The sequence below is a fragment of the Scophthalmus maximus genome, chromosome 8, assembly GCF_022379125.1.
Source record: "Scophthalmus maximus strain ysfricsl-2021 chromosome 8, ASM2237912v1, whole genome shotgun sequence".
NCBI lineage: Eukaryota > Metazoa > Chordata > Actinopteri > Pleuronectiformes > Scophthalmidae > Scophthalmus > Scophthalmus maximus.
Window position 1 is genome coordinate 8645450 of NC_061522.1, and position 23005 is coordinate 8668454.

The window sequence follows — 23005 nt, forward strand, 5'->3', positions numbered from 1 at the left end:
CCACACCAGGCTCACCTCCCTGCTACATAACTGAGCTTGTTGACGGCGGTGGCAGACCATCGATTGGCCTGACAAACACTCTGGCCCTCTGCTGACCTTTGAGAGCCAGAGTCCTTTGCCATGGGAGAATACGAACAGACAGACAGAGAGAGAGAAATAAAGAGAGAGAGAGAGAGAGAGAGAGAGAGAGAGCTTTATGCCTGAACTGGAAAGGTTGGAGAGGTTGACAGGGCAAAGGTGTTAATCACCCCATCTGTCCGTCTGTCCGCCCGGCCCGAGGATTAGCCATTCATTTGCTGTCCGTCCATTCGAGAGTCTGCCTCTGTGATTTGCGCGCTGGTTCTTTTTTTTATTTTTTATTTGCAATGTAAAGTTGCGTCAAGCGCTTCACAGAGGAAGAACACACAACACAATCCCACTTTCACCTTCACATTTACAGGCGCAGGATGTAGGACAGATAAATAGGACACAGCAGCTCTCTTTTCTCGTCACACAAGCAGCAGCGCAACTCAAGCATGGCCGAACGCTCCAGAGGTTTTGGGTTTTTTTTAATAATCAAAGTCAATAGCTCCTGTGTTTGGGATGCAAATGTCTACACAAATCATGAACAGTCTCAAGTTCAACAGACTTGTATGTGTTTTCACCGTGGAAGGAAGCCAGTGTCGTCGTCAGAAAAACAAAAACTCCAATGCAGAGAGATCAGGTGTACAGTACGTCACCGCAGAACGGGGCAGACAGATGAAGAAACAAGCTTTAATGTGATCGTGGTAACTACTTAGAGAGCATGCCACACCTATCATAACATTACTGTAACTGACTTACAATAATGTTAGTTTGCTTTCAAGTCAATATAACATGTGTGCAAGTCATAATATAATATAAGTCCAATAGAAATTAGAAATCTGGTAAAGGACTGTCGAACAAAGAGGTGAGTTGCAAGCTTGAGCCAATTGCCAACAGAAATTTCATTTGAATTTAAAAAAAATGTAATCTTTGAGCTATATCAACCAAACACTGAATTTGTGGCTCAAGCAGATCAGTGGGTTTTTCTGTAAAAAAAATTGTGGGTCAAAATCGATTAGCAAGTATGTGCAGGTCAAAAAGATGAAGATAAATCTGTAGGGTAAAGTATATGCTGTATACTAAAATTCTTGAAAATAAAAAAAAGTGAAATTTCCAACAGTTCTCTCTCTCCCTCACACACACACACACACACACACACACACACACACACACACACACACACACACACACACACACACACACACACACACACACACACACACACACACACACACACACACACACACACACACACACACACACACACACACACACACACACACACACACACACACACACACACACACACACACACCATCCAGTCACTGCACTGAAAGCGGAAATCAATTTTCATTGAGGACTAATTGATTGTAATTGCACAATACAATTAGAGGGGAAATTACCAGAATTTAGAGGGAAAGAGCAGCAAAGATTTTATATGTCACTGCTTTATCCCAGGGCTGCTAAATTCAAATCCATATTTAAATGTAACAATGAACAGAGACATTTCTTTCAACTTTTTGAAGGGTGCAATACATAATTGTGCTAAAAGCGACCGGATGACTGTGAGCAGGAGCACTTATGAATGTTCGTGCATAGCTGAGGAAATGTGGAATTAAAGGGAACATAACCGCTGGTGACTCCTGAATTCTTATAAAAACTTATCTGTGGTAACATGAGCCTTGGCTGGGATGGACCGCATACACGTGTAAGACTTTTTACTGGGCCTTATTGATTTGGTTCTACACCAGTGAGGCCTGCAATGCTGGCTAATGCTATTGACGAGCCATCAGTCTTGTCCAGAAGTGTGGAGGCATGCAGCTCTTTTTCCAAGACCAACCAAGGAAGGAGAGAGGAAGAGGAGGAAAGAAAGAGAGGGGGAAAAACATCAATGGACAGTGATGGAGAGTAGGGAGGAGGGCGAAGATGCAAGCACAGCAGACAGACTCAGACCACTGTCCATGGTTTGGGAACACTAAATTAGAAAAAAGACAAAAGGGATGAGAGAGGGAGAAACTGTAAACAGCCGCATCGATCCAACTAGTGTTGGGGAAATCAAACCATTACAGCCAGTCTCATGCCCCAGAGTTGAGGGAGACGGTGTGAATATCTGCACACTTCTCTAGTGAGGAGAAAAGTTTCCACCAGATCCACCCTGGATCTCTTTCAGAGCTGCCGGAGTTGCCAATTCCTTAGTCCGCCTGTTATCCGCTAAATAACAGGGTGGGAAGTGCAGCAGGACAGGAAGGGGTTAACTCCGAGGAGGGTGGAAGGGAGGATGAAAAAAGCCCTCTGGCAACCCAGGGACAGAGGGAACGCTGAACTCATCACAAACCCCTCTCCTGGCGTCCGCCAGCACATAATGACCCCAACAAGACGGGAATCCCTTTTAATTAAAGTGAAGGGAGATCAGTTAAGCAGATGGTTGCCGACAAATATTAGGGGAAATAGAATGTTTAATGGTCTGTGCACTTATCGCGGGCTATTTTCCACACCCAGCCCCAAACTGATAAACAGGACAGGGCCTTGTTAATCAACCTTACAACCTTTAAAGCCCGAGATAAGAGAATAATTCGGGATCTTTGTAAATTAGCTTGAGATGTGGCTAAGACTCTGGCCCCTCGCGTGCTCAGGGCCAGACTGTCGAGGAGGGAGGAGAATTTCTATCTGTGTAATAGCCTTGTGCCATGGTGAAGAAGTTTTTTGGGGGGGGGGGGGGGGGGGTACTTTTTTCAGGGGATAAAGATTTTATTTTTTTTCCTGGTATTTTTCCTGAGTTTTTTATTCCCCTCGTGGTTTGACCCTCTTGCCACCACCCTGCTGCGCTCTTATCAGTGACACAAGAGAGTCACCCGCCTCCGCGGAAATAATCTAAACAGAGAGGCGGGGAATCGGCAGCCCCGAGCCTGTGGCCCGTGTGAGCAGGTTAACGGGCCCTAACCCCTCTAAGTCAGACACAGGTGGGGGTGGCTTGTGTTTATTTTGCAGATGATGGATTGAAGAGGAAGGGATTATCGACAACAGTAGCGGCCCTGTGAGAATCGTAGCAGGTACAGTTTTCCTATAACAAGCCTTTCACAAGAAAAGTATTTTCTTTGGGATAAGATGCTGCAGTTATTTTAAAATCTGTGGCTCACGGCGTCAATTTATTATACTAATTTCAATTTTTATTTTATTTTTTGCCTCACAGTATGCAAAAAGGAAACATTGACAGAAAACAACGGGGCCTTAGATCATTTTAATCCAACACAAAAAGCTCTTGAGCAGTGAAACCATTGTGATCACATCAGGGATAAATGATAATGTTGGGGGTTTCATTTTTTTTTTCTGGGACAGGCTTGCACACCACTTTTAGTCAATGAGACCACTGTGTGTGACCAGCTACTGTTGGTAAAAACTCTAATAACAACATTTCACACAACAGCTGTACTTTATGTCTGTGTGCAAATGTGTCGAAAGTGCAGACAAGACACACATCTCTTGTTTTGCTCTCAGTTTAATGTGATTTCAAGTGAGACGAAAATCCATGTCTCGGTTTTCCTAAAACATCCTTATCTTGTTTTCCACATGTTGTGACCACACTGATGCAAAACACTCATTTGCAAAAACTTAAGACCCCTGACATTCAACTCATGCCGTCCTCAGTGACTGTCGACTTTAAGCCAATTTGAATTTCAGCTGTAGTATATTTCACCTTTTCTTGAATGGAAAACACATTGGCTGAACTCAGCTCTAACTCTTCTTACCTTGTTTTTTAATTATTTATTTTTTTATCACGCACAGCAGAACCAACCTTCATTTAGCCAGCAATTTTGTGGTTGTTTTTTTTTTTTTTTACCTTTTAGGCTTTGTTTCTGCTCGAGGGTTTGTTGTTTCCCTTTCTTGGAAAACGGGACACCGGATTGAAGGTAATTACGTGGAGAAACGCAGACATTTATCAGTGTTTGTGGTTTGGGACCTTAAATGGTCCTGCTGACAATTTTCCTTTACAGTAGGCCACTGTGGAGCTGGCAGGTTCTGTTCGGAGCCCCGACGCTGGGATTGAAGGCTCAGAGTGCTGCCATATGTTGGACCTCACCGGTGCCAGCAGCAAATGTGCTGAACAACGCGACTCAAACCATGAGCTCCGTGCCTTGGCAGAAGGTGTGTGCACGGGCTACTTGCAGGAGCGGAGGAGTATGCAGTTGACAAAATAAGATTGCGTATACAAGTTTTTTAAGTGTTTGTGTGTGCCCATAATACTATCTACCTGTCTGTCTGTCTGTCTGTCTGTCTGTCCAGTGTCAGATTGAGAACACATTGCGAGGGCCTATTTCTTCCACACACACATGTATACTCATATTAGTCTGAATATCCGTGGAGAACATCCCAGATTGCAATGGGTCACACCTGGTTATGCTTCTTCCCTGTCTCCCCTCTCGCTCTGCTCCCCGGTTCCCACACCGGCGGCATCTGGAACCTATTGGCGGCAGAGTCACACCGAGCCATAAAGCCCTCGCAGGCTCACAAACGCACAAGGGGTAGAACGTCAAACAATGCTGGCCCTGCAAGCTGCCAACAGACACAACGCATCTTGAACCTGAACAAACTCCACAGCTCATTTTTATCCTCCCTGTACGTCTCTCCAAACTATTCCTCTCTTATTCTCTCTCTCTCGCAAACACCACCTGGGAATGAGTTGAGAGGGAATTTCTACATTTTTACCCCTAAATGGAATTGGTACTGATGCTGAGGGAGCTAAATGTGGCTCAGGCGACTGAGACCGTGGAGAAACAGATACTGATGAGGCCAGAAACTTGCTGTCAAACTCGCTTGTAACGGAAACAAAACACTCAGGTTTATTCAGACCTAGAGCGTTTTTTTTTTTTTAAAAATGCATCGGCCGGCTGGATCTATTTAATGAAATGAGCTCGACAGCCACCATGCGCTGGCCAAGGTGTCACCAGAGGGTTAATGACCGCCTATGCCCCCACCGACAGATAATGTGATCAGGGGCGTGAGCGAGACCCATTGTCACACAGTCGTCCCTTTTAGACATGAGAGGAGCGGGGGTGGAGGCCATGCTGTCACAGCCTGGTAATGCTCTTATCGATTCTCCATATCTGTTACGGAGGCTGGGAAGCACGTCCCAAATTCGATATGCTTTTAATAGGGGCCAAGTTCTCCAAACGCTCAAAACGGGGGAAAAAAAATAACTGAGAAGATGATGGCAGCAAGAACAAAGCCCTTCGCAAATGAGCAATTAAATAAAACCGCTATATGTTACATGTTGTTTGTCTGGCAATTCCCTAACACACTTTATATGTTGCTTGCTCTCTTCCAGCCCCTTCTCCCCTTTTTTTGAGTTCTGTGGCGTAAAAAAATGTTGGCCAGTGTTTGAGCACAAAAATCTGTGTTGGAGCCATTTCAAACCAGAATTTTATTGTTAACAAATGCTGCCTTTGATACTGGCTACAATAGGCGATACTTCAGTGTTTGTTTGTGCTGGAGGTGAAAATGAGTTGCTAACATTTGGAAGGGAAAGCTTGTGAAATATAACGCGGCAGCAACAACACGGGGGGAAAGAAATGGCACTCTTTAATGTCGTGCAGGAGCCGGCAATGTTTTTCCACTCATTAGGGGGACTTTGAAGTGTGTGTCTGAAACCTTAGCTCGGGAACTCTGACAGAGACAAGACTGTGGTGTGCGCTTTCTTCTCCAAGAGCACCGCGACTCAAGGTAACATATCCACATCCTATTAGTTTGTGGTAAACGTACCAATTGGATGCAGACAGACTGTGGTATTAGGCAGTGCAAAATTTGATCGTGTAGATCATAGTGTAAAATACAGTAGGTCTACACTGGGAGATAAATGCAGCCCTGTCAGATTTAATTTCACCTCGTGATTACGGCCACAACAGCATTATTGGAGGGGGAAAAAAACGGTGGATTTTGTGTGAGAAGTGCTTGGCTGGGTTCAAGTCCTGAGGACTCCGGTGAGGGGTGGTGCAAATTCTTGCCTCTTCACTGTCGGACCCCGGGGTGCTGTCTAAATTAAATGGGACGAGTGGATTGTTAAAGGGATGACCCTTCCCCTATTCACCCGGTCCCACCTCAACACACACACACACACACACACACACACACACACACACACACACACACACACACACACACACACACACACACACACACACACACACACACACACACACACACACACACACACACACACACACACACACACACACACACACCTCATCACACAAACACACTCTCGACGTCAACTGCTAAGCCTCAATAAATCTGATAAGCCACCCTGGTGGCTTCTGTGGCCAATCCGCGCGGAGAACAACATGGCTGGTATCAGGCAGCTGCAAAGCCCTCGTCAAGCGGGACTTCAAAGTGCTCTGAAGGGCCGCGCTCACACCCCAGAAAGCTGGCCCATCTCTCGGCTCTCCCTTAACCCACCCCAGCTCCTATCCCCTACCCCCAGTGCCTGGGTGATGTCATTATTGAAGTCTCTGGCGCGCTATCCGAGGAGTAAGTTACCATTGACAGGTTCAGAGCCTGGCTGGCTCACCCGTGAGGATTCATGACTTTGAAGCTATTGGCCTTAAGCTGCAAATTATTCTTTTCAGGCTCTCTCTGCTCTACCTACAGCTTTAATCCACACCCTCCCTCTCCTCGGTACACTCGAGCTCCACCAGACAGCACCCACTAGCCTGTGCAGCACCCACTAGCTTACACACACACACGCACACGCACACACACACACGCACATGCACACTCGCACTACAGACAGAGGTAGAGAGATATGGACACAGACGGAGAGCGAAGTCAGACACATGCTCCCTCATTTTTTTCTAGATCTGGAAACGCACACTTTATTGAATAGCCTCATTGCCTGCCCCCCCCCCCCCCCCCCCCCCCCCCCCACACCCCACGCCCGCCCCCCTCTCAGTACAGTAAGGTTAATAACACCAGCAGGGTGGAGCGGTACCAGGCTCCAGCAGCACCGGCAAGGATCGTCTTAGCCCCGGCCCATCCATTCCTCACTCCCTTCATCAGCACTTAGTGGACATCTGTGCAGTGCCAGCCCTCTCCATATGCCGCGGCGGTCAGAAGACAAATGACCGTGTCAGTGCAGTGGCACGCCTGCATGTCTGATGCCACACACAAGGGCTGCAGGGTGTGGTGGGGGACAGATACAGGAAGAAGGCCACAGCCAAGTTGGGAATGGGCAGGGTGGGCACGGCTTCCAGCGCACAGGGAAAAGGGGCAATAAGTTATCTAAACTGTAAACACATGAAATACCAAAACTAAGTAATGTCTTATGCGGCTAACAAGGCATGTGCTGAGTGCAAAGAAAAACACCCCGATGACTTTCTGTTCTTGGGCCATGGATACCGGTTTGGCTTGTTATGTCCCATTAACTATGTATATACATTTTATTTGTACATGCTGACCACTTTCATATAATTTTTTTTTGCTGTTGCAAATTTACTGCCATCTGCGCAGCCATAGGTTTTTTTATTCACTTTGCCATGGTGTTAAAATAAACTTGCCACCTCTACATCCATTTTTATATCTGCTGATTCAGTGCAGCGTTACAGTGGACCTGAGTCTAGTCCAGGTCAAACAGTCTTGATATAAATCCCTTTGATTTGGGACCTGTTACGCTTGAAAAATCATTTTGCCATTGCTCCCTCATGGAAAACTATGTTGTGACATTTTACATTGCCTCTAAATAACCTCAGCTAGTTAGAGGTACAGATTCTTGTTATTCACCAGATATCATATACACCTCAATCAATAGATTAAATGGCCTGGGCAAGATTTATAAGTCGAGTTACACTTTGTATGGAAATACCAAAATAATTAGCTTCTTGTGGGTGGCATGACTTGATTTTATGACTATGTGAAACATGCCCTATCAACAAATATCGTTCACCTGCCTTCTGGTGCATCAAGGAACATTATTGATTAACAAGCCGTTAACTAATATAGTTAACTCTATGAATTAGCATGCTAACCTAATAGCCTCAGCCCAGCCCAGGCATAAGTAAGTCTAGTCTGCCCTCAGTCCAACGTGAGAGGATGAAGAGTCAGCGTTGCTCAGGGGAGAAGAAACCAAATTTGGTGGCAAAAAGAAAAGAGGTGACAGAAATAGAAGCAAAAGAAGAGTTAAAATAGGTACTGCTTTCCACTGCCGGAGAAAGCTCTTGCTATGTAAAGAAATGAGGTTTGACGCTGAACTCACGACGTTCAAAATTAGATTTCGCAGAAAGGCTCTCTCTCAAACCTTGATGGGGAGCTGACAACGCTGAACGACATTCGGTGGACCACATACGGCGCATACCGCTCAGCATAGTTCGACAGTGAATCAGCAAAGTTGTCCGAATGATTTCATAGTGCGAAGAATGATCCAAAATTCTTTCCACGGCAAAATGACGGCAATGAAATGAATGATTACCGAGAGGTGACTGTGATAATTGGAGGAGCGCACAAGGTTAAAACTTGTCATACTTTTGTTTCAACCCTCATGCTCGAATGCTCCAATAACAAAAATCTGTGTCCAGCTCAGGCTGAAGAGACAAGGGTTGGTGGTGAGGGGGGGGGGGGGGGGTTGAGAGATGAGAGAAGGTGTGTGTGTGTGTGTGTGTAGAAAAGTAGGGGAGGAATAGCAGTATTCCCTGGGTAACGGGCTCTGGCGAAGGAACTGAGAGGTGTTTTGGCTTGTGTTGCATTCGGGGAGAGCGCAGCGTCTCCCAGAAGGAGGCTATAAAAAGACAAAGGAGGCAGGAGGCCATGTGGAGAGACTGTTGAAAGGGAGCAAACACCCACTCCATAATCCCACCACTGCCACCATCACCAGCACCACTGAGAAGGAGAAAGAAACGCACACCGAGATTGAGATCACTTAAACACTTCACTGAACTGCTGTTACAAACACACACACATGCACACATTGTATAGCTGATCTTCAAGTACACATTTCGTTGGTACCAGAGTTGTATCAGAGACGGAGGATAAAACTACTATCGCTGTAATAATGACAGCCTGGTTTGGCTTTTTTTCACCCAACAGTTGTTTGCGCGTGTGTGTTTGTCGGAAAAAGTGGAAGGAAGAACGTGCGAATATTTGAGTTATTCTTGCAGGAAAAAGCGCAAATGTTCCTGCGACCAAACTCTTACTCACGCGCACGACTAAACTCGGTGTGAACGTCACACACCAGACATATGGCATAAAGAAAATGTTGCTGCATGTTCAAGAAGTTGTAACTGAGCTCTCATTAGTGCCAGAAACGTATGCATGAAATTAAAATTAAGATAAACAACAGTTCTGAGAACCTGAAGGGGGGGGGGGGGGGGGGGGGGGGGGGGCTGGAGATATGTCTACACAAAGTGATCTCAAGAGGCAACAAGACACATGTACAAAACAAACCAAACCAAACCAAACAAGAGAAGCCCTTAGGCCTTAAGTTACCGCTGACAGTTCGATGGACATATGCACGAATATACAAAAACAAACACAGAAGAAAACACATGGCGGTTTCACGGAGGGAGTGTTGAACATGCGCTCCTCCTGCCTACCCACGAATATCTGAACCGTGAGGTAAAGTTGGCTGTCGTCTGTGAACAACAGGCATAAAATGTAAGTCTGGATTCCTGACGCAATACAAATCAAAATCAAACGAATCCAAAGCCCCTCTCTGCTTTTGGTTTACTCCTGTGTTGGCCACCGTGGCCAACACGGTCAGTCAAAACATGGAAGCCTGATTTGAGTGAAGGGGATGAGACGTGAAAAACGGAGTGGAGACGAGAGAAGAAAAGGACAAATAAAAAAAGGGAGGATGTGCCATATCCAATTCTGGATATTTACGTGTAAAATCTGCTCTGCAGTTCTTTCCCCCGAGCATGTCCATGGGAATAAAATGCTCTGGCCCTTTGCCTGGGTAAATGTGTTCCCTATGTGTGGGCTCACTAGCCCTCCTTGTTGTCTTCACCAGAATGGGGAGCAACTGGGCAAGGTGCAAGAGAAAGGTGCCTCTGGTTAAAGAGATTTTCTTTCTACACTTTTGGTTGGGGAGAGAGAGGCCGTGATGGGGTGGGGCAAAATACAGAAAAGCCATGGCTCTGTGGCTGAACCTAAGTGTGGGAGGTCCAGAAAACCCACCCCCACACACCTCCACCACCACCACCACCACCACCACCACTATTAAATACCTTTGGAACATCCCGACTGGCTTTTAAACAGAGCTGCAGAGTGTAACTGGTGGATATGGAGGAAACTAAGCATGCCCAGGAGGGGGGGATGTTGTGAATCGCTGGGTGTCCATGACCTGGCACTGCTCTAGCCCTCCAGCTCATTGTTCGGGGCCCAAGAAATCCTTTATAAGCCCATTAGAGTGTGAATTTTACCAATCAAATTGGAGTGTCTAGTACCAACAAACGCTAGCATTGGATTTTATTGCTGCTCGAGCCCTCCTGGTGCAGTGCCTTATGGACTATGTGGTCAAGCTGTTAGCCATTACATTGACAAGCATGCACACGTTCCTACATCTGGCCCTCTGCAGCTCTAACACACCGAGCCAATTACATGTTGTTGTTCTTTTTGACATATAATGTTTTTCGTAATCACATAATTGCTCGACCCTTCAAACTCCCCCCGAAACAGCCTTTTCTTGCGGAGCTCGTGTGTTGCTGCTGAAATATTGTGCCAGAACTGCTTCATCAAAAGTGCTAGGAAGGATTTTTTTTTTCTTCTTCTGTGTGTCTGTGTGTGTGTGTGTGTGTGTGTGTGTGTGTGTGTGTGTGTATAAGTGTGTTGCACTTAAGCAATGTGTCTTTCAGCATAGCATTCAAGCCTTTGTGAAGATGTAAGAGAGGTGAGAAGTAAATCAATGAGAGACAGGGAAAAAATAATTACTGGAAACCCTCACTGAATTTTTGGTTCCACTTTCAGACGTGTGCACACATGCAGAGGAGATTTCCTGAAACAAGCCCTCCATGACAAGAATCTGTCAGCTTCTAAATGCTTGCATGTGAAAACAGCCACAAAGTATGCTGAATGTGTCAAAACCTTGATGAAGGGAGGAGATCTCCTGATTGAGTCATGTGGTTGCATATTATCCCTCAAATCAACCAGCATGTGCTCTGCACTACACATCTGCCCAGAGCACTCAAATTTAAAGTACACCACCACAGCTCTGCCATTTACCCCCAAATATTTCACACCCTCTTAAGGACATAAACATTATCGTTGGACGGCATATAAATGAAATGCAATCAAATGGTCAGGGTGAAACCATGATGTCTTTAACAACAGACCTTCCTTCTTCTCAAAAGTTTTGCCGTCTGAAAGCATTACGCATTTATGTGGAAAATGTGCAGAAACCTCAGGAATCTGCCTTCCTATGATTAAGACATTTCCATGAAGCTACATGCCGTCTTGGTCATTTTCGTGCATATGCAGCGGCAACGCATGTGCAGAAATGAAATAAAAAGGTATACAACAGTTAATCTAACCATGTCTCTCTCCACATTTTGTATGCATGTTGTTTTGTGTGTGATTTTTCTTTTTTTTGCTTCATAAAAGTCCTCTCATTAGGAGCAATTGCCATCTGCACATAGAGCTACGCAGTGTCTGGGATAATTGTACTGCTAATTATCATGTGGTGTCTGCTGGTTGCCAAGAATAGATGGTGCCATGTGGCCCAGTGTCTTGGGGTTTGTTTCTGGCCTTGATAACTTGATAGGGAAGACGGGAGGGCATTGGTCTCCCAGAATTGAATTAAACAGTAAATACTGTTTGTGTTTTGGTCACAATTTCCTGTTTGTTAGTAGTCCCATTAGGGCTTTATCTTAGGAGCATTTGCACTCTCTCTATCACACACACATCCTACCACTCTCTCTCTCATACACACACAGGAAAAAAAACACTGTCTATTTTATGCTCTACAGATGAAACACATTAGCAAATGCATGGCAAGGGACACTGTGGGAGGGGAAAAAAACACCGTCCTCAGTTCCAACGACATCAGCATTTTCTCGCAAATTTGCAATTAGTCTTAAGGGCCAGTGTAAATTAGGTCTCCTGATAAATGAGCAACCGGGACAGGACATGAAGTTTCAATAAATCTGAGAGGCTGCCCAGGGCATTGGTGTCCTCTTACTATAAAGCATCAAGAGAGTCCCAACAGGGAGAGATCTGCGAAATAAGCCCAGAGAGCAGCACCGACTACAGGGATTCACACGCCCAACTAGTGCCTCTCCCCTCTCAGAGTTCCATGAGCGAGACCACTCCAAGACAAGACAGACAAATATTCCATGATGGAGATGTGAGAAGGGGGGGCGGGTTCTCGAAAGGCCCGATAAGGAGTCTCTAATGTGGGTGAACTAGCACTGGTGTCTGTGTCTATACGCTCATAACTTCATGGATGAGACCACTTTACGCTGAGACACCGAGAGTGGGAGCGCTGTGGTCCCATTCAGGGGAGTCTAGAGTTGCGTCTCATCAGTGTTTAAACATATTAGAGCAGGGCCTGCGCTGTTGCTGATTCGATCTGCCGCCTCGGTGGAAAGACGTAAAATATAAGGTTTTATTTTTTAAAGACTGCGCGATTCTCTCTGCATGGTTATTGATGATGCATCAACTTACACATTTGGCCATTGCACAGGAGGGCTTCTGGACAAGTATGACAGTTAATGGAGTTGGCAGAGGAAGCCCGAGCAAGGATCGGGTTCAAATGGATTCCTAGTTACTGTCCATTTAATCGAATTGGACAAAATAACACGCCACAATAAAGTGCTGCTTAAGGGTGGAGAAATGCGTTTAAAGGGGAAGGCAAACTGATGACAAAGCAGGGGAATGTAGGACGGGACTGTGAATAGCATTAAAGCCCCATTTGTCCGCATTACCTGTGTGGAAGGGAGTTGAAACTTCCACAAGAAGGAACAGTGATGGGGGTGAACAATAATGTGGTGGCAGGAGGGACCGCTTACTGGGTTACGCACAGATGTAGCTCAAGATTGAATTGCTAACAATTGGAATACTTTGAAGGTACAGATTGAGACATGGGCCTCATGTTGCAGCGTGATGCACACAGTATCACATGATGTGACCATGTACTGGATATTCGATCAGTTTCATGGCGCTGGATTAGGGGCCGCAGTGGAGCCTCAGGCACCAGGACAACTGAACAACAGGCCAGTGGTTTCGCCAATCATTTTCAGTCAACACCTCGTCTAATTCGCTGCTCAGAGCAGCCTATTCAAGCAAGTCAAATCAGTGTATTTCCATCCAGCGAGTTCAATTCAGTTCACTTAAATTCACTACAGTGTAATGCAGTCCAGCTCAACTCACAAGTGCAAAGTAAAATGAAAATTCTTTTAGAGATGTCAACCCCATACAGACTGTTTTTCTTTGCTTGAAGGGGTTTAGCATACTAAGAGTCACCCCGAATTCCCTTCTGGGTTGTGGAAGCGACACAAAATACAAAGTATTCAAACAATGGGTCTGCTCTGGTGCTTACTAATGGTACCTCATTACCTTTAAACAGAAGTAAGAAGAAAAAAATAAATAAATAAAAAGTCCTGTCTTGCTAATTGGTCAAACATTACCTTGGTTATGCATGTAACCCTTGTAAGTATTTCTGCTGTTTTATGGGGGGGGGGTTCAGACAAATCACTGTCATATGGTTTGAAGATTAAATTTAAAAAAACATTTGGTCTCTAAATTCATCTCATGACATGTTTTGCCATGTGTTGATTTTATTCATACATCTCCAAGCGTTCCATCGATATAATTTTGAGAAATATCTATAGTTTAAGAGACTGTTCAGAAGAATATTTTTTTAAGGGGGGTGACTGAAACAGACGGAAACAGCGATACAAACATCCTCGATCTTGTGTCGACAGAATCGTGATACCATTACCAAACCTGCAGCCCTCGCTGCAGGTGCAGCATGTTGAGCTCTGGTGATTTCACTAATAACACAATACTCGTTTTTCACTATCAACACTATAACACATGTTAATCACAAAGTCATTTTTATAAAAAAAAAAAAAGGGGGGGCCTGAGCATGGATTTGGAGAACGGTTACACCCCTAAGATTTGAAGATTTTGTCAAGATCCGGTCCAGACGCTGTCAGCGTTGATCAACTCAGCCAACTACAACAGCGTTGGCTATCAGGGAAGTAAGGCAGTACTTTGAAATATGGCAACCAGACAATAAAGTGCAACAGTGGAGCAGCGGGCTGTGTCACATTCAGAGCAAAACATCGGGACAGGGGAAGATCAGTATCTGCGCAAAGGGAAGCAACAAGGGAGGCAGGTAATGGGAAGAGAGGAAACACGGGGACAATATGTTGAATCCAAGATAAGTGTGTTCTTCCTCTCCAGAGAAAACTATCTGCAGCCCTGCACTTCTTGGCTGCAGCTGAGCCGCTTGTGTTTTGCAGACACTACTGACACAAAGCAAAGCCGATAATTAAATTACATGTGTTGTGGCAATCCTGAGATACTTTGAATCATTAGCACATGTAGGGGGAGGAAGGAAGCAGTTGTGAGAGACAGCGGCGGTGCATGCTCAGTTCAAGTTTGAAGCGCTCCACGTTTCTGTCGTGGGCCACATCGAAAGCTTAACGACAAACAAAACGTTAATGATGGCGGTGTAAAAAAAGGAAAGGGAGGCGGCGGTTCCAGAAAGCCAGGCCTCTGATTCACTGACATTCTTCCTGGACCTGGTCCCACACATCATTTTCAAGCAGGGAGAAATAAAAGGGGGAAGAGAAAATATCAAGAGCTTTCCGGTTTGGCATCTGCCCATCCATTATAACTATAAAGGCTTTCGCACAATTCCTTTGATGCGCATCACTGATACGTGCTTCGGGGGCTTGTACTGCTTGCATGGGAACAGTCTATCTAAGTGACAGCTCCTCAAGCGCTCCACAAACACACTCGCACTCATGTGCACACACATACACTGACAAAGGCAGCTGTTTAAAGCCATTATATCTTGTTTGGTGTGGAAACGGAAAAATGTTTCCAGATCGTAAATGTCTCCAGTGGATCTGTATGATGCCATGTCCCCTTAACTTACAGAAGACATTTAAATGCAACCAACAGTCCATTTCTGCTGCACATTAACCTGCAGTTTAGGGATAAAATCTCCCTCTCCGACTCCGGCCTCGGCAGTCCAGTCCCTGTCCTAATTGAGTCAGCTCTCCTCTGCTGCCTGACCTTATCGTATCACGCTTTCTAATTGACCTGCGCTGCTTCGTGAGACAATGCGCCAGGAGCTTGACAAAAGTTATTAATTTTCACTTTGTCCAAGGCTCTGTCCCAATTAGGTCCCCTGGCTGGGGCCGACGGGGCAGCTAACGCGATTACAGGACAAGCTTATTAGTCTGCAGCAGCATCGAGGAGCAGGAGGACGACCCTAAATGAGAACACACAACATAGTAGGTGATTACCAGAAGTAGGCAGCACACTGGGATTTTTCTGTTCTGATTTAATACACACCTACAGCACACATTTAAGCAGATAATAAAATTAAAGATCAATAATCTACACTATTTTAATATCAGATCTTAGTGTGAACTTAAGGCTGTAAGATATTTTATCTAGCACATTTGCTGGAATTTATATCCTTGGTCTACCTTGTCCTTTGCAGAGGTACGCAGCTGTAGTCACAGTGAGTCTGGGGGAGGGTTAAGGAGAAACCATGTGTGCCAGTGCTCAGTGAAAGTTCACCACATGCCAGGAGCAATGGCATCACTCCAGTTCTGACTTCCAGCCAAGTTCCCCTCAATTGGGAAAGTCAGTAGACGAGCTTTAAGGGAACCAATCGGACCCAATTAAGTATAACGGCCTCAAGTCCATCACTGTTTGGTCAGAAGCTTCTCCTCCCGTTCTCCGCGCCACATCAATCTCAAGGTAACAAATGAAAATGGTGGCTACCAAATTCAACACAAAAACTCGAAACAAAACGCTGGGCTGTGCTGCTCTGTAAATCTTCATGAAAACCCTAATCGTACATGGCACGCATTCCGCCACGCGCGCAATAAAAGGGCAGATCGTCGACATCAAGGATTTCAGCAAATTTTGGTTCCTCAAACTTCCTGAAAAGTAGCTGATGATACCTCAGGAAAGCCACAACAGCAGCGTGTACACTGAACACCCTTTCAAGTTTAGTTACAGTGCTGTCATGTTCAATCAAACACTGTTCTGAGGATTAAGATGGAAGGGATTTGAAGCCAGCTTGTTGAAGAGGAAAAAAATAGGAAAGAAAGAAAGCAGTGATTCTTTAGATGGCGACTTCAATAGCCCTGAGTGCAAAATTACTACCGCACCACCGTGCCCGTGGGGGGCGTTTTAATGACAGCTCACAAAGGTTGGCTTCACCCACCACGATTAAGGTTACCCTTCATGATCAGAGGCAGAGCAATACAAACAGTTAGTCCAGGAAAACAAGTGAGAGGCTTGACACAAAGACACCTGCCCACTCAGCAACTCCTCGTCGAGTTTCAGCCATGGGGCCTCGCCTGTGGCTACCTGACTAACAAGTCCAAAGTCCTGTGGATGATAGGAGAGTGACAGCGGCCTGGCAAGGTACCTCTCTCTGATTAATATTTCATCTTGGAACTTTGGCCTTAAGATGTATCGCACTTGTCTGAGTCTTAGATGACTTAGTGCTGAGACTACAAAACCAGGGACTTCAACCCTATTTAAAATCAGATCTGCAACTTTTGGGGTTTTTTTGCCAGCATGTCAAATGTTTTCACCAACAAAGGAAACTGCTATTGTAGTTGTTTTTTGGCTAACACATTTTTATATTGTTTTTATGTAACAATACACATTTCTTTTACAACAGCTAAACAGTGTTGAGCGTGTGAGAAAATAGAGATTGCAAATATACACGATTTCAATTTTGTATGGAAATTCAGATGAAAACGATGTCATTGTAGATTCTGAGCCTAAAATTGCATTGTCTTGTAAATTAATGTTAAATCCCGTCCTTTGCTCGTCCATCATTTGTGATTTACTGGCAGAATAAAAAGGGGTAAATATTACTCTTATGAGATTTTCCTGTCAAGAACGCCCGGAATACAGCGCATTCATCATATTCACTTACAGCACAACATAATGAGGCATAACGAACAAGGCAAATCCTTATTTGATTATTTTTCATTTTGTGGAAAACAATACATTTCTGAGGGTCTGATAAAAATGTCCTACCACTGGACACAGTGGCGAGAACAGGGTCTCTGTTTAGTGTCCTCGTCTGGCTCGAATAAAATGATATCAAATTAGTGTCAAATCCAACATACTGACCCATGACTGGGTTTGTTTGCCATCACCTGGTGGTCTCTCATTGCCTTTCTCCGTCTGACACGTGGCACACTTCCAACTCAAGTGTTGAGTATTTTTTTTTGTTCTGAAATGGCTTATTAAAATATTTACCCATTCCGCGCTGTCACTTGGAGAAAATGAGCAGACGAGGATGTACAATCAATAAGCAGCAAAGGCAAAGTCCAATTATGTAAAAGTGTAAATTATAGATTTGGTGCAATGCCAAGGACATGGAAACTCTATTGCTCTCTTGCTTATACACACTCTATTTCTTTCTTTCTCTTTCTCTCTTTCGCATGCAGACGCAGAAGCAACCGAGAAGAAAATATGAAATTCTAATGTTTTGAGCCACAAGCAATTTCAAGTGCAGTGTGACTACGCGGTGTACGTGTGAGACCATATTCAAATTTGGACTCTCTTCAGCATCTGGGCACACATTTTTGCTGAAGGTTTATGAAAAATGCATCTATTAATTCATTATTTCGATTGAACCTGTATTATAAAGGCAGACACTGAAACACAACAGTGATTCTGTCTGCCTAAAGTTTCTATTTCCATAATTTAATTGAGGTCACAAAAAAGCAGCTTTGAAGGAAGTCAAAAGTTATGGGGCACAAGCTTTGCCATATGTTTGCATTGACCTTTAATTTTGTGAAATGTGTGTTACACAATCCACAGCTTCCATGGGTCAACCTCAGTGATTATTCACAGCGAAAAACTAGCAGCTGTTGACTCTGACAGCCACATTCCTCTCTGGCCTCCTGCGTTTCAATTTGTCTTACAGCAAAAAGCCCTTCCGTTTTTAAATACCAAGCAGGGCTTTTTCCCACACAGGTCCTGCCGAGGTGAAGAATCCCACTCCTGCCACCACAACAGCAGATACGCCAGGGTCTTCTGAGAGGTTAAAACATTCTGCCGACGTTGGAGGAGGAGAGATGAAGAGAAGGGGGAGGGCGGAGAAGAGGGTCTCCTCTGACAGTCAGAAAACAGTCCCTCACAGCGTTCGCCCCAGCCTCTGCTGCAAAAACAACACTTGAATTCCTAACAGCGAGTGCCAGGTGGTCACAAGATGAATTCATCAGGGCAATGCATAACGCAAAAGGCAGAGATTATCACATCGAAGCAGCCCTAGGGCCATGGCAGCGAGAGCTGATTGGAGACATGGAAGGAGGCCCAGGAGAGGCGCTGGTCTTCCCTCTGGCCAGCGGAGAGGTGTCGGTCCACTCCGGGGAGACATGGAGGAGTAAGGGAGAGAGGAGGGAGGGGGTGGGTGGTTCAGAGGGATGGTTCACCTCGCTACAGGCGGCCCTCCCATCGGGGCAGGAGCAGGCTAGGAGAGGCCTGAAGGCCACACACACACACACACACACACTGAAATACACACATGCATTCTGCTTTTCAAAAGACACAAAACATAACAATCTTCTCTACCAAATCTTTGGCAACATTTTTTTCTTGTCGTGGGACTTGTAGTCCCAACAAGACAAGGGTTAATATCAGACAAGAGTGCCCATATGCTTCGCCACTGTAACCCCGCATTGTCGAAGAGTTGAGCTACGGTGAGTGAGTGTATGACTGTGTGTGTGAGAGTGTGTGCGCACTTTTCAAAGGTGATGGAAATCAAGAATCATCTACGCTATCCAACAAAACAACACAATGTGGAAACAGATACTACTGTCAACAGCTCATCAAAACGGCCTGATGGGAGATGCGTAATATCTAAGGAGCGTCAACTCTGAATATTTGAATAAACTAGGTTGAAGAAATAAGAGGCTTTGTGTGCAAGGAGTCAAACTGCTTCACATCAGCAGGTTACATTTCAGATAGAGTTTCAGTGATTTTTGTGTGATTTGAAATCTTAACATCTGGTGATCAACATTACCTTCTCTGATGCAATTTACACAGACTGAATTCATTTCATTTTTAAATTACTTTTAACAACCTCAACGTCCATCACCGAGCTCTTTGCTAACTCTCTCCTGCTCCAGTCTAGACTGTACAGCATTAAAAAACAGAAGATTTAATAATTATCAGTGCTCCAATAAATATATATAAATATATTGTTCTGTTAAGAGCAATGAAAATGGCAAAACGAAAGGGCCAAAAAAAAAAATATCAAAAGTATTTGTTTCTTCTTCTATCTAGTATGCGAGTCACCTGTTAATGCTGAGTAGAGTGGGTTGGCCATTGTGAGGTCGGTGCTTCGATCCCAGGCTCCTCCTGTCCTCATGAACCAGACACGGGAGCCGACATTAGCCCTAAAGAAGTGTTAGAGGGGGAAAAACTGTCATTCATGTTGGACAATATTGATATGATATAATGTTTAACACCAAAATTCAGCAGAAAACAGGTGCTGAAAAAGCACTGCATTACGAATTATCAAATTTACCTAAAACCTATATGAAGAAACCACCATACTAATATCAGCTACAGTCCACTGCTTTGAAACTCGTGGATTTCTCTGTGGTTCTAAAAATCTTGGCATATGTTTTAGAGGATGGTGCTAATTGAAGCCATGACTGTGGCTATAATTAGTACATTTTAAAAATAGAAGCGCTCTGAAGTTGGAGTTCATGAATCGCACTTTGACGGTGCCAAAGTGTTATGACCATGAACATATCGTGACATATCACAATAATATCAAGATCAGACTTGCCACAAAGCTCTGGCTTCTATATCATTGTGGAAAAATGAAAACATAATGCAATTTCCACAGCTGTCAAACCTCATACCAAGCACAGTATCGGGCAGAATAATATATTAAACATTCCCTACACACTTTCTCGAACTGTTCAATTTCTAATTTCTTTATACGAAAAAATCATTAAAAACTATTTTTAGGTCACAAAATTATATTTGAGCATGGAATGATGACATGACGTACTATGAGTATTGATCATAAATAGGGCTCAGACTATTACATTAGATATAGATATGCCTTTTTTTATCAACTCACTCATTTATTTGGGGTCATCAAATCTCACAACCACATCCAGCGCACGGTGACAGAATACAAATCAACGAGTCAAATTTGTCTCTAAAATTATGCATTCATGGGAAGCTCTGTACATCTATTATGTTCAAATAAGATGTTTCTAACAGGTCCCCATACATGTATACACATATATATTTAAAAGAAGAAGAATTCACATATACTGACCAACAATCAAGTCCACCACTAATTTGTATATCTCTGCCATGTCCACCCGGTATTGTTCACTTTTCCGTCTTGCTTATTCTACATAAATTATTGAACGGCTAATTTGGTCTGCTGGCCCTGTGAGACGCTGCAGCATCGGCATGACAGCTTTATCTATTAGACTGAGCCCGGTGACAGCCTTGTTCCGGCACCGTGTGTCCGTGCGTGCGTGTGTGAGCGTTTGTCTCCGTGTGTGACTGTTCATGCATGCGTGTGTGTGTGTATGTGTGTGTGTGTGTGTGTGTGTGTGTGTGTGTGTGTCGTGTGTCTCTGTGTCAGTGTTGGTGTCAGTGTGCGAGTGGGGCGGAGGGGGTCAGGCTCATTCTCAGTTGCATTAGCACAGGAGCAAGACTGGGACACATCAACATCTTAATCAATACGCGAGAGTCAATTACTGAGGAAGCGCGTGCTTAAGCAAGATCTGATTATTGGGTTCATGTTCAGTCCACCAAATGGACCGAATCAATGTGATGGGATATGTGCTATATACCCCCCCCCCCAACACACACACTCTCATTCCTCCTCCTTTCACATCCTGTCACCTCGCCCCGTGCTCCCTCTCCGCCCGCTGTCCCCCACCCTCTCACATTCCTCACGGACACTTGAGGAAGGGAAGGGAGACTGATCAAAGTGACAAAGAGGAAGGATTTATGCTCTGGTGCGGCAACTAACAGGACTGCGCTGAACTTGTCCAGACGGCACAAGTGTATTAAGATGAAAAGGCCGGAGGAGCCTCAAGCTCTCAACGAACCTTTAAATAAGTCATATTTGGGCATGGTTCGTGAAGATATAAGAGGGATAAAGAAGAAAAAAAGAAAAAGAGAATATCATCTCATCTGGATATCTGGATGTGCTCACTCCTCTGTACTAAACCAAAACACGCTTGATAGTGACTGGGTTTAACCACTCAGAGCCAGGCTCTGATAAGCTTTTCGAAACAATAGACTTTTTTTGTGTATCGTTTCAACTGTGGATTTGAATTTGCCTGTCTCTGATGCATGGGTTCTGTAACCTTTCATCGCGTCATTCCAGCGCCGTGTAATCATATCTGACGTTCTACACCTCTTTTCAACCACCCAGCTCAACGACGAGTGAAACGCTGGTGCCGAGATCTGCCTTTCACTGTTGTAGTTTCAAGGGGTTTGTCTCTGTGCTTTAGATATTGGAGTGTGTGTGTGTGTGTGTGTGTGTGTGTGTGTGTGTGTTGTTGTTTTTTTTCCTCTTTTCAACATTTGGCTGTCATATTTGCTTTTATTGAGGATTCCGTTTGGTGTGCTCCTCCTGTCTATAGCCCGTCAACTTATCAAGATGGATCACACAGCGGGTTGCTGCGCTTCCACACACAGAAACCCCGCCACACCTCGGGCCCCTCCTTGGCCCAGGACCCCACCTCACTGTCGGACCCCTTCTTTATTTACCTGACTGAAAAAAAATGACGCCCGGAAAACGGAGGACACAACAAAGGAGAGACGGAGGAGAAAGAACGCGATGAGAAGCCGGGTGGTAGTGAGAGGACCAACAAAGCAAGAAATCAATAGCCCAGAGATTTTTAACTAAGGGCTTTTTTTTTTTTTCCTCTCACTCTCTGTCTTTTTTTATCTCGTAAGCTGCCAAACATCACCAGTGAAACTTGCACGAGGCAGTCGTTGCCAGAGGGTGAATCATAGCAATATTGATTTGATTATGTAAAAGCTCGGTGGAACCTCAAGCCAGATGCAGAAATAACTCCTCACCTAGGTCCTGCGGGAGAGTGCAAACAGTGGTTTGGAGGAGAAAGAGAGAGACCGAGCGAGAGACCAAGAGGAGAGAATGAAAAAAATATATTGTTGAGGATAAAAGCATAATTACTTCTTCCCTCACAGCTAAAATACATTTTTCCTATTTTCTGAATAGTTCTTCCTTCTGTGTCCCCCCGGCTCCTTTTCTCTAGCGTTGCTGGATGATAATTAACGGTGCTCTGCTGTACAGAATTAGGAGCAGACAGTTATGAACTCTGCTGAAGAATAGGCAGCTACCTAGGAGCGTGCTACCCTAGTTGATCAGATCTACGTGCGCATGTGTGTGTGTGTGTGTGTGTAAGTGTGTTGCCAGACAGCACCACGGCGGAGAGGAACGAAGGCAAAAGAAAAGGCCGAGCGGAGCTTGCATTCTGATCTATGGCACCCTCTTCTGGACCCACTATCTCGGTCTGTCCTCTCCACAGAGAATACAGCGAAACTTTAAGCAAATTTGCCGTGCTATGATGGTTTGCATTGTTTTACTTGTTCGGCGGATGACGCAATTTTAGAGAAGAATAAGAATTGAAATATATTTCCGATAAAACAATTGATTTTTAACGCTCTGTTGAATGTTCAGACCTGAGCAATAGATTCATCTTACATGATGTGCTGCAGCATGATCTTCCAG

General features: G+C 44.7%; 1 long non-coding RNA gene across 4 annotated transcripts in view; it reads right to left on the reverse strand.

The window, feature by feature from the left end:
• LOC124850483 overlaps positions 1-23005 on the reverse strand; it is a 151552-nt gene that overhangs the window by 81310 nt on the left and 47237 nt on the right. For 2 of the 4 annotated variants that reach the window (XR_007031349.1, XR_007031348.1), the window contains exon 4: positions 19558-19658. This is a non-coding gene — a long non-coding RNA (uncharacterized LOC124850483). Of the gene's footprint in view, positions 1-18026; positions 18772-19557; positions 19659-23005 lie in introns of those variants that run through there. The other 2 variants (XR_007031346.1, XR_007031347.1) reach the window with 2 other exon arrangements.